This window comes from Aptenodytes patagonicus, chromosome 3 (genome assembly GCF_965638725.1).
Source record: "Aptenodytes patagonicus chromosome 3, bAptPat1.pri.cur, whole genome shotgun sequence".
NCBI lineage: Eukaryota > Metazoa > Chordata > Aves > Sphenisciformes > Spheniscidae > Aptenodytes > Aptenodytes patagonicus.
The window spans coordinates 127,218,149-127,230,934 of NC_134951.1; the positions used below are offsets into that span (position 1 = coordinate 127,218,149).

Below are 12,786 nucleotides of genomic sequence, written 5' to 3' on the forward strand. Positions count from 1 at the left end.
CTTCCAGGCATGACAGTCATTCTGCCATCCAAAATCCAGTGAAATTACTGGAAGGCCTCCAGAACCAATTTCAAACAAAATGGATCCAGCATTTAGATCTAAAGCCCCATGTTTAGATCTGTGGGTTGCTTTGGGCTTCTAATTTCCATGGGGATTTGCATAATAAAATACAGTAATAGGCTGGGCAAGTACATTGAGCAGTGGCTGTGAGCCAGGAACTATTGAGCTCCACTGCAGACTGTTTAGCTCTGGACAAGTCACTTGACCTTCCAAAGTCACATCATCCCCGTCTGTGAAATGGGGATAGTAATACTTGCCTCACAGGGGTGTTGTGAGGATTAATTAGCTGCTGCTTGTACTTCGCTTTGATGATGTTAAGAACTACATGCCTGCTAAATATTGTTATTGTATCATGGCTGGGAAGATATTGCAGTTAGGGCTAAATCCTGCCCTTGGAAAAAGATGCGTCTTTCCCCATGTCTTGTAAAATCAGCTGCTAGGCTTGCGCAAGTAGCGTTTATATAACGTTGGTACCAAACATCAGTATGCACCTTGTACCTTTGACGTTGCCAAATCCCCAGAACAATAGCCTGCTGGGAGTCATGTGATGCACCATCCCGGTGCAAACAGCTTTGGGCAGGAGCCCAACTGCAAACTCCTTCTCTCTCTTCCCCCACGAACTGAAATTAGTAAATGTTTCCATCAGGCATTTCAGCGGTGACCTCAGGTCTAGAGCTCGGTGTGCCGTACAAAGCCCATGGGCACACCAGCCCAGGCAACGCATGCTACATGCTGCCGAGAGGACAGCCCCCATAGGACGGGGCGCCTGGGACAGCCGAGCGCACTCCTGCACACGGCAAAGCCACGAGGGCTGCAGTGAGACGGGATGGCTGCAGGAAGACATGGATACATGCACGAGCACAGACGGAAGAGGTAAGCTCCCCTTGCCTAAACTCTAACCCTTAGGTGGGTGCTTCCTCTCCCATATGCTCCCCTGAGAGCAAAGCCCTTTCACCTCCTCGGCATTTGGGCCGAGATAGTACAAAATAGTGCACAGAGAAAAGAATTCCACCGACTGCAACAGGCTACAGCTCAGAATCATTAATAGGCTCAAACCACAGTATCCAGCCTGCTCAAGGAACACGTAAGAGTTATGCATCCAAATTTCAGTGACATTTAGTGGAAGTCAGCCAAATGGCTCCCTTTGATTCCTTTGAAATTTGAGCCATAACTGTCATTGTATCTTAGACGTGTGAACTGCTCTGAGAAGTCTCCCATATAGATTAGACTACGATCAAAGAGTTCCACTAAACTGAATTTTATGAAGACGGAGGGTTGACGTGAGGCTGATCGGCAGCAATATTATCTGAAAAAAACCCCAAACCTGGCAAGTTTGAAAGGGTTAAAGAAGAAAGTTGTTTGGGTAGACAGTGTACATTAACTATCATTTTCAGTCAGCATGCAATGACTAGTTAGCAGGGCTTATCATCCCCAGCTATGTGAGGAATTACAATAAATGCCTGAAATGCAAGCAGGTTTCCGGCTTAGGTAGGTAAATAATGGAAGTCACTATTTTTGTCTGAGTTGCAAGAATTCCCCGTGCACACAGGCTCCCCAACCCCTCCCCACTGTAACACAGCTAACTCTACTCCCTGCTGTTTGGCAAAATGAAGTCCTTTCATGCATCCTCAGGACTTTTGCTTTGTCTGCAGAAGTAGCCGACTCATTATTTCCTTTTTGGTGGAAAGCAAACAGTTACATTTTCTGCATTCGTTTTAAATACTTCCAGAATATAATGACCTAAGGATGAGTGGTAGGAGATACGAGCTGCTCTGAGACAGGGACTGCATGATTTGTAGGGAAGAAGTAACAAAACAAGCAACCAGAGCGTAATTCTGGCGCTGTCAAAGCCTGGTAGTAATCCTCCCGTTGCCTTCAGTGACATGAGGCTTCCCTTCTGCAGCACCATCCCATGCAGAAAATACTCTCAAACTATTCAGTGATTCAACTGCTATTCGAACAGCCACTGGAGAAAAACTCTGGCTGACTCTGCAGGATAGAAACAGGGTAAACTTTGGATAGCACTTAGTAGTAAATAGGGAATAAAGTCATTACAGTCAGGGAGTTTATTCTCATTTAGCCTAAGGCCCTTTTCCCTGCCCTGGCATCCCCAGGCACGTGCCTGACCTGGCCTCTCTCAGAGGCCCCTTTGAGGTTTGTGCGATGCAGCCTTCATACGCTGGCTGAAGAAAACACCGGGCTCCCGCCACAGGAGGGGAATCGGGGTGGGATCCCAAGCCTTGTGAAGTCCCATGTTGATTTGGCCAGGCTCCAGGTAAGCCCATGAGAGCCTCAGCCCCTTCTGCCGGTGAATGCACAAATTGTTTGCGAACCACTGCTGGCGGAAGCCCGGCAGAGGCAAGGAGACGATGGTGCCAGGGAAGGGTTAACCAGCGCCACGGCTCAAAGAGCGTCCTCCCTCGCTGCTTCACACATGCCGTATTTCTTAGCAAAGTGAACATATTAACACTGGCATGCTCCCACACACTGCCTTGGCTCTCCTCCAGGAAATCATAACCCAGCTATTTGGCACACAAGGCCGCAATTTTATTTACACAATCAACTTCTTGATAAACACAAAACTTACAAAATATACCACGCCCTTAAAATAAAAAAGGAAAAAGTGGGGGGGGAGATCTGCAGTAACCTGACCTTCTCGGCCAAAAGGGCCAACGTGCTTCAATTTCATGCCCCCATCCCCAAAGAAATCACCTGTGGATACATGAGTGTTTGCCCTGGCTTTAAGGCAGGGTCCTGCTTGGGGGAGACACAGGGGGACTCAACGGGTCTGGGAGCTGCCAGAGGGATTTAGGCAGGTTTCCTCCTGGGCACCAGCGAGTGCAGGCAGGGCCGCCAGAACCCGCTGCACCTATGGCCCTCGGACCCCCCATCCTCACCTCCTCACCTGGTGCCACCACTGCTCCTGGCTAGCACAGCTGTCCCCTCGGGAGGGGAAGAGGCCCCCACTCTGCCAGTAACCCTGAAACAGTGAGAGCCGGCCTCCTTTACTGCTCTTATCCTCTTCTTGACGTGAATCTTGGCAGAGGAGTCTCTGTGTCTCTGTGAACGTTATAATTTTCAACTCTGTCCCTTAGCCAATCTAACCAACTGCAAGTGGAAGTTGTAGGTTTTATTTTGGGAGGAAAACATTGCCAATTTCATGTGGCAACCAGATTTTCTGGAGACGTACTCCACTTTGCCAGAGCACCAGTCAATTCAGCCAGGAAGCAGGGAAGCTGGGAAGCTGGGAAGCCTAAACCTTCAGCAGCCCCCCAAGGGTACCCGCTGCCTTGGGTGAAGTCCTGCCTAAACATCAGATAAAAGTGCATCAGCCTTGCAATGAACTGAGAGGCACACATAGGCATGCTGCTTATATCTGGGGTCACCTCAACTCAGCTCCACCACCTTCTCCTTTACCTTTTGAGCTCCCATTTCTCCATTGACCCTTCAAAGCAATTGCCTTGCTTGGCTACTTGACAAAAGGCTCACAACCTCACTCCATCGACTCTGTAGGCACCGGAGACCAGGGCAGCATCCGGTGCAAGCTCTCCGAGAGCCGGGGCTAATGGTTGTTCTGCTAAGCTTCAAACTGGACTCACGAAGACAAGGAGATGCTTAAACATAGCCTAAATCCCACTCGAGAGAAACTGCATGAGAAAAAATAATGGGCCAAGGGCATTAAACTAATTTATACTGGCTGAGGATCTGGACATAGCTGCTTTATTCCTTGCAGATAAAAAGATCTGCCTGAGGCTAATAAGCTTTTGATAGTTTGGGAAACAAAGATTGATTCTTTTTTTTAATTTTTTTTTCTTTTTCCCACAAATAGGAAGAACCACCTTCAAATACCTGAGACACACTGCAATCATTTAGACAGATAAACATCTTGATTCCTAGAGATAACAGGAGCTGAATGGTTGGCCTCAAAACCAAGCATTCGTGACAATTCTTGAAACGAGAACGTTATTACTCTCCATTTCCACAACAATTTACATACAACTGCAAAGAAAACCCTTCTCCCTTTGCAGCTGGAAAATGTACTGTAAACACGCTACCCGAAGCCTTGCCATAGTTCCTGAACACCCGGAAGTGGGTGGGTGAGTGGGGTCCCCTGGGCCATTCTCCTGGGCGCAGCTCAGGGTCTGCATCAGAGCCCGAGACACTGGTTCCTTTGGATGAACACCTGGCTGACCTCGGTATAAACATCTGAGATGTGAAAGAAGGCCTCCTCCCAGGAAAGGAGAGGAACACTAGAGATTAGAGCCAAGGCCAAGGGAAGAAAGTCTGCAGGACTGGGTAGTCTTGTATCATGGCAAAAAGCACTTCCTTGAAAGGAGAGCAGGGAGTTTGTGAAATAATCTAGTTGTTGCCTGCCAGACATTTTGTTTCTCTTCACAGGCTGGGAAAGGAGAACATGGGTCCACCTAAGCAGATTGCAACTGTGATGGAAATTTCTCAGGTTATCTATTACAAAACAACTACCATGCATTCACTCCTCTCTCTTCCTCACCAAAAAGTAGCAGCTGAAGTGAGAGCCACCAAGATCTGTCAAGAGGAGATCTTGCCCTTCGGGGACTGCACCTTGGCTCATGTGGTCAAGTCACAGAGGGATTCTGGGGATGCTGCAGGAGGCTACTCCAGCCAAAGAGCTCGTGGGCGCCCTCTTCTTTTTGCGGCATCCATCCCGTAAGGGTCTTGCACCCACGACTGTAACAAAACATTTGCAAAGCGTAATTTAGATCTGTCTGCTACACATTCAGCTGCACATGAACAAAAGGCTCTCCTTGTACTGTGAATCATTTCTTCAAATACCAGGTGTTGCCCGATTTCTCCAGAGTGGCCAACTCCTACAATTTTCTAGTGAGTAGTACCACATCTAGTGGCTTTCCACTAAAATAATTTTCATGTACCTAAGAATCTCATCTCTGATTTAAAGTCCATTTTTATCCTCTGTGAATGCAGGGATCTGAGTGTTTCTGACGCAAAAACCAGAAGGCAACTTTCGCCCAGCTCTAGGTACTAAAATCTCAGGATTTCTAAAGCCAATCTCAAGATTACACATTTTTGGATGCTAACATGACTACTGTCGTATAAAAAAGAAACCACTCTCAGTATGCAGGCAGTTCATATAAGAAGTGCTATAAGCCGGCAAACCAACTGAACAGGTTTGCTGAAAGTATGTTCTACAAAGAGCTTCATCTGTTAATCTTACATAGTATACATTATGTCCAAAAACTGTATGTCTTGTCAGGAATGACACTTAGATACCATGTATTTCCAGTTGCATGTAACCACTTTGCACACCTCTGCCACTGCCCTTTCAGCCCAGACACATAGAAGGGTGCTCCATCCACAGAGACAACAGCTCATGGTCTATGCTGTTGGCTGTGTACAGACTCCTGTGTAGCTGCAGCAGCAGCAGCAGCTTTTGTACAGGGCAAAGGTGGGCTGAAGAGAGCCTACAGCTCTCAGTCAAACCACCTCATCTAATGCAACCCATCCCAGAAGGATTATACCACCAGCCAACAGCTTAGAGCGGCTCCTGCACCACAGCTCTTTCTGTTGCTAAACATAGGGAGACAACGCTGGCAGGATCAAAAGCAGCGAGTACTCAGAGCTCCCTTGAGACCTCCCATATCCTTGCCACCATTTGCAAAGTTAATTGGCTTTGCAAAACTGAGCAGCCATCGGGAGAACATAATTTGGACCGGTGAGCGAGTAATGCTGGGATGAGGATAAAAATACAAGCAATCTTCTCGCCACCTGACCTTCACACCTCACAACCCACGTTGTGTTTGCCCCCCTCTCCTCCTGCACTTCTGCCCTCTATGACTGAGAAACAAAGACCAGGGAGAGTCAGGGCCCAAACTAGAAGTATCACAGTTCTGCAAGAAAGAACAGGGACCTTCAAGTTGAGGGACATTTCCAACAGAAGCACTGATGATTTCTCAGAAACGGGCTCCAAATTAGCCTAGTCAAGCCTATTTCACAGCCACAGGAGGGCAAGATGTGGAGGAGGACTTCAAGGGTGCTTTCAAATGAACTGAATCAGAGGTTTACCCAACCCCGCTCTTTCAGAAGTTTCTGAATAACGCACCAGCTTGAACCACTGGAAAGAAACAAATAAATGAGCTGGCAACTTTCACAGGGAGGAGCCTTGAAGCCCAGTTCCCAAGACCACGCCAACCAGCTCCGTGTGACAGCATACAGGAATGAAAATAGGTAGGTAACATTAACAGAAATACACTGAAACTTAATAACAGCAGCTTGTCAGGACATGCACCGAAGAGAAATGGCTCATAATAGCTACAGCTTGTATTATGAATGTTTCATAGCCATCTGGCTAACAGAGCTGCCTAAACTCAACTCATGTTTTGTGTGTGCCGTGGTAATCCACGGTGCATGCTCTGGAAGGAGACTGTCAAGCTGAAGTCCTAACATCTGTATTAAAAAGAGAAACCATTTCTCTTGTCAGATGAAAATGCCTTAGAATAACAAGGCAGCAATGAACAGAGCCCCCAGTGAGCTAAGGCTGTCCTCCTTCAGTGTAAATCAGCAAGGTTCGCTCAGGACAAATGGAGTTATCCCAATTTACACCAACTATAAGGTCCAGCCCCATTGTATTAACCTCTTCTTGGTTCGGTCATAAATTTCATGTGTCTATCAGTAGTTTAAAGCAAAGGCACAGTTTAAAAGAAAAAGTAATCCCCCTGCCTTTCCTCTCCTGATCTGATTCGCATACAAAATGGGCTTATGAACTCAAAAATTATGGGAGGGATTCAGGGAGGAGGAAAGGGAGACACAAGAGCCCTTTTATTTTGCGTCTTATTCACAATGAAAATTGGCACAGAAGCCAACCACATACATTAACATAGTTTGGGCAAGTTTAACTCTCATGAATACATTTCTGTGGAAAAACTATGTGACTATGGAAAAATCCCCTCTTTTTTGCCATTTGAAAAGATAACAGGCTTCTATGTGGAACATACCCAGAACCTGCCTGATTCAGAGACATGGAAATACAAAGATGAATAAGGCTGACTTTCCCATGCTAGGGGCCCATGGAAACTGAGAGGGGAGGAAGAAGTAAGGAGGCCCATTGACTCAGGAGAAGGACTTTCATCCTACAGGTGAAGGAAGTATTTGAAGGCACTAGTAACATTGCAGGCCTGTTCCAGAGCCCATTTAAGTCACTGGCAAACATCTCATTGACTTCACTGGGATGTGGGTCAGGGCTAAACAGTTTTAAAATATAATCCAAGGCTATTTCTACATCACTGTGTAATGAGTGGGATTCAAAACAGTTCAAGCGTGCCCAGCCCTGTGACTTACCTGCTTTCTGTCCACATTTCTGGCTGCTAGCCTGGCGGCTGCTTGAGCTCAAAGTCTCAATATTGCACTGAGGAAGAGCTGAGCTCAGGACCTTTTTGGAGGACTGTCTCAGACTGAAGTGCAGACTAGACTGCACCCATGTCTAAGTCAGGCAACCTGGAGGAAGAAAAGCTTTGGCCAAATGTATTGGGGCATCAACTGCACTTCTCTCCTCCCCTCCCCTCCTGTATCTCCGTTGCCCCTCTCCAAACTCAGGCTGAGGAGGGCTCTCAGTGTGAGCTGGAGGGTTTGCAAAGAGCAGTGGGTGTATCTGCTGGACAATGCGGGCATTCCTTTGTTTGATGATATAAGTGCACCTGGCACCCAAAATCTGGAATTTAAAGCTAGCTCAGCCACAGCGACTTCTGCTGGGATGCTCTGACCCAACTGCAGTCCAGATGCAGCCTCAAGAGTTCTGCAGAATCTCACAGTTGCACAAAAATAGTGACCCTGCCTCATACATCCCTAATTGCAACCTACAAGCTATTGCCATTCCCATAAAAAAACCCTTCGCCTTTGCTCACTGACATCGTACAGCGCTAGCCCTGCTACAGTGCTGTATTTATGGCAGAGGATGGTAACCTCAGAATGACTATTTTCTTTTGAATGAACCAGTTTGCTTTATTATTAGCCTGATACAATAGTTTGCAGTACAAGTCCTTCATCAGATCACTTCAGAAGCACATCATTGCACTAGGCCTTTAATATGTTGCTAATTAGTTTCATAAATTACTAATTGAACTCTTTAAATGACTCATATTGGTATGGCGAGTCTCACCATACAGAAAACTCAGTGATCTCAGAAGAGGACACATCATAGAATCATCCTCTCCTGCTAGGTAACACAAAATTAAACAGTGGGGTAGGAGCAGGATGGGGAATTTTCCTCCACGATTAGTAGTTTGGTGTCCTTATCGCTGCGATGCATCTAAGTGCCGCATATTTTGCACCTGTCTAAACGTGGAGTTTCCACTGATGTCAGTGTGTGGAGGAAGAGAGGTGTACAGATCCACACATCGAGGGCAAAGGATCTGCAGAGCAGATCAAAAGGGAACGTTCTCCCTCTGCGACAAGTCCATCCATTGTGCTAGCTCTGTTGCTTTAATGACACTTAATGCACATCGCCACTGATGTCATTGCTAAATTTGCCTCCGCTGGAGAGATGGGGTTTGGCAGGGATCAGCGAACAGGATTTTTCACAAATTGGCCAATGCTGACCACTTCCAGCCATACCAACAGGCTGTCTTTGCCTTTTCCAAAACAACTGCCTCCAAACACAACCTAGAAACAAAGTCACACCTGGCACTAGCTTGGCAGTTGGCGAAAGGTAACTGAGTATTTCAGGACCAGTTCTCCAAATGCGCAATTCTGTTACTTACTGGGCTAGGCTGGAGAGAGGTCAGCAGGGCTTCGAGCAGATTTGTCTGACTGACCCTTCACTCATTGACCTGCTGTTTTTCCCTAGGAGCCAGCCTGATCACCACTTGCCTTGCAGCAAAGGATGGGTTTTTTCTCACCTAACTCCCAACAACGTTGGTATCTACATCTGCTCAGCCACATTCACCTCCCACCAGAGTTAATGGAGTGAGTAGGCACTTCTGGGGAGTAAATCACCTGGCCTACAGCAGATGCCTCCCTTAGGATGAGATCAGTATCGCTCCCAGACAGCTGCAAAGACCATTTAGCTCTAGATCAGCTGTAGATGTCCACATACAGTCAGAGGAATCCCGTCCCAAATGAGCGGTCAGATGCTGAGCTGCTGCTGCTGCTGCAACAAATTAAAAGCACAGTTGTTTTACATAGACAATTGGCCTTGTGTGCATCCTTTGCTCCTTGCCCACCTGTTTTGCCTTGTTCTGATCTGCCTTTTATGACTGACCCTAGGACAGGGAACCTGCTGCTGTTCCTACACCTCCTATAGGCAACAAGAACATGAAGAACACCACGTGTGCGCAGGCGGTGCTGCTCCAGCACAAAGGCTTGAAGCAGAACTGGTTAGCCAAGTTCTTACATGTAGACATAAAGCCCCAACAGGGACCTTTGCAAACATCTCTGCTGGTCTCCTGCATCACCGGTCAGCATTTCACCCAGCAGATTTCTGAACTTAGAAAGCAATATGGTTCCCTGGTATAATTACAGGTATATTCCCATTGGATTTGGCACCACTGGTTAACCAAACATCATGCATCAGCGCCTAAGAGAAAGACGTTATTTATTTTACCCACACAAGGTTTATCTTGTAGTAGCAATCAACTTTCCATGGAAAGATCACGCTCTACTACTATACATCAGTCATTAGAGGCAGCTTCTAAACTTTAATATCTCCAAAGGAACAATAATTGTGACCCTTTCAATATTTTATATTTGCAGACAAGCGGAATGAACTCACTGGAATCAGCAGGTGGTGTATGTTCAGCTGCTCAGAGCAATATTCGGCTTGCCTATTCCCAGCAAGGGCAGCTGACATCAGAGAAGCAATGCCCTGTGAATGTACCATTCAGCGGATAGGAGAGCCCAGAGTTTGTAGGGTAGACATCAAAGTGTTTTGTAACATGCAGATGTGTTCCATGCAGAGGCTGAGAAAAGTGATGGACAAGATTTTGTAAATCCTGTGCTGTGTTTTTTTCTTCATTTGCTCCCTCACATACCCCCATTTCCTTGCCTTTTCTTATATGGAAGAATGATACCATTAAAAATGATGGGTTATATCCTTAACTGATATAGTTTGGTGTGACTCCACTGACTTCACAGAGCTATGCCTGTTTACACAAGTTGCAAATTTCTCCCATCAATTTAAATTTATACAGATTTACATCATAGTATAGCACTATGTACTGTAGTACAGTGCTACATTTTTTTCCATAGCTAATAAGCTTCTCAAAAAAAACCCCAAAAGACCCTTGGCATCTACTAAACTTGTATTTGGAGATAAAGATTTCAGAGGATGCCTTCTCCCACCCTTTCTCACGTCCTTCATCCTGCTCCTCCGTTTATTAGAGGGTCCTCCCAGTGCCATGTGAGCCAGAGCTGAGCTGAGTTCCTGAGGATAGCGCCCATGGATGAACCCATGGCTGGATGTGCTTGCTGACATGTAGCTCTGTTCCCTTTCCATCTCCCCAAATAACGCTGTGAATACAACCCATCCCAAATGTCCCTGAGTCCTGCTGAGGACAGAGCCCTCTTCACTACCACCCAGGCTCACACACGGGATGTAGGTAAAAATCCCGGCTCTGTTTAATAGAGGGCAGCAAGTTCAATGCACAGCTCCCTCTGCCCAGGTGAATTCCTTAACCAGCAAGCTAATAGCTATTTTTAAAAAGTTCTCCTTCCCTTTCATTTTCATTTCATGAAACGTTTCAAGAGGCCTTGCTTTCATCTCCCTGTGGAATAAAAACACATTTCAAAACCTCACCATTTTCTATTAAATTAAATTCTTGTGTTCCCACTTGCCCTAACCAGAAGCACTGTACCACCACGTCTGCAAAACATACTGTATTGTGCTATGATCTTGCGCCGTTCTGCGGAGAAACACAATGAGGTTTCACATGACATTACCAACTGACCTCACTCAAAACTTCCCTCCCGTAAATAAGTGCCAATCTATACATACAGCACACATGAAGACAGACACTTCCCATTAGGAAGCAGTTTGCTGAGCAGACTGGAGAGCTTAAATGCTTCTGAAAACTCAACAGCAACAACTCTTCCACTGGACAATATGTTGACTGAGCCTGATTTCGGGATACACTGAATTATCCTGAAGAGCCAGGTGACTTAAGTGCCAAATTCCTTACCACATGTACTGATTTAATTGACCACTGAAGTTCTCTAGGCTTTTTTGGAAGCCCCAATTGCGATTTCAGGAACCAGTATGTCCAAGACAACCCCACAGGTTGAACACTGTCATTAAAAGCATGACCTGTTCCTGCTTGAGACAAATGATGGAGTCCCTGCAGAATTAACTGGCTGTATCATACATCTCAGCAGTGGCTCTGTACTATGAAGCAAGACCCAAGACCACTGGAGATCTCTCAGGCCATGGTAAAAGTCTTACACTTCCTGCAATAAAAGTTGAGCTTGATAACTGCCTAGTGACCTGCAAGACATGTTGGGGATACATCTTCTGGATGAATCAAGGAGAGAGCAACCAAGATGATCAGGAGCTGCAGCTCATGATGACCAAGGAGAGGCTGAGAGGATTAGATTCGTTCAGCTTCTAGAAGAGAAGATGGAGGGGAGACCCTATTCCTGCCTCAGCTACCTCAGAGACAGTACCAAGAAGACAAAGCCAGGCTCTTCTGGAAGGTGCACAGCTCTGCTGGTCATTGCACTGACAACTCGCATCTCTTAGAAAGCAGCCCAGTAAGGTTCTCCTGTAACCCACCTTCTCCAGCGTTATGTGTAAGTGCCACTCTGTATGCTGCTTTCCATATGATCTCCTGCTTTGAGATCAACGTTTCCATCCTGTTCCTCTTTCCCTGAGACTGCCAACTTGCTAGAGGTTAAGCTGCCTCTCAAACAGCCCCCATCCCACTTAGCCTGTATCCCGGGATTTTCTTTCATGAAAAAGGCACTGTAAAGGCTCTGGACCCTGTGCTATGATTTACACTTTTTCATCTCCTGTAGAAAGCCTGCCGTGTATGTGATGATACCATTCAGCTCCGTTTACCTGAGAACTTAAAAAAATACCATCGGAGGTTGTTTTTTCCATATGGGTAAATAGTAGGGGTGGGAGTATTCCTTATGGGAAACCTGGAACAGTCGCACTCTGTCGGCCTGACATTTCCTGCTGTAATTGAAACTTTTGATGTTAAAAATTCCATTTACACAGTGTCTCTCTAAGCCAGGCGGGGAGAAGGGCAGAGGTGGGCACAGCGTTAGCACACAGTCTCCCCAACTCCCCCACTGCAGCCAGTTAAACTATAGCAGGTGAGATGCATAGATGTAAGGGAAGGAATATGAGGAAGGAAATACCAGCTGAGTTAGGTAATTTGGGTCAGAGGAAGCCAGGCGTAGTTACAGAAGCAGGTACAGATTAAATCAACTTGAGGCTCTAGGTCTCCGCATCTGCCCATACCCCTGCCCAGGAGGGCAGAGAGGTGCACCCACGCGGTCCTGTGCTCACAGGGGATGTGTATCTTGGACGTCTGGGCTCTGCCTTGAGAGGACAGAAAAATAGCTCCCTCAGGAGTTATGGGGACCAATGGGGAAAAATAACTTTGCCCTCTTGCAAGTTAAAGGACGTTTAGCTGAGTATCTTTAAAAATCCCACCCAATGCTATACAACCTAATCCTCAATGAAATCAGCCAAACAGTCAAATTCTAACCCAAATCCCAGCCAGCCTCAGGCCGAAA

General features: G+C 46.4%; 1 long non-coding RNA gene across 2 annotated transcripts; it reads left to right on the forward strand.

Annotated features, from left to right (window-relative positions):
• Nucleotides 1-773: 773 nt before the first annotated feature.
• On the forward strand, nt 774-10,143 carry LOC143159120 (uncharacterized). 2 transcript variants are annotated; one of them, XR_012995115.1, is made up of 3 exons: nt 774-933; nt 3,890-6,282; nt 9,802-10,143. It is a non-coding gene; the product is annotated as an uncharacterized LOC143159120 (long non-coding RNA). The 2 variants fall into 2 exon arrangements; XR_012995116.1 differs by having other exon boundaries at nt 4,459-6,282.
• The last annotated feature ends 2,643 nt before the right edge of the window (nt 10,144-12,786 follow it).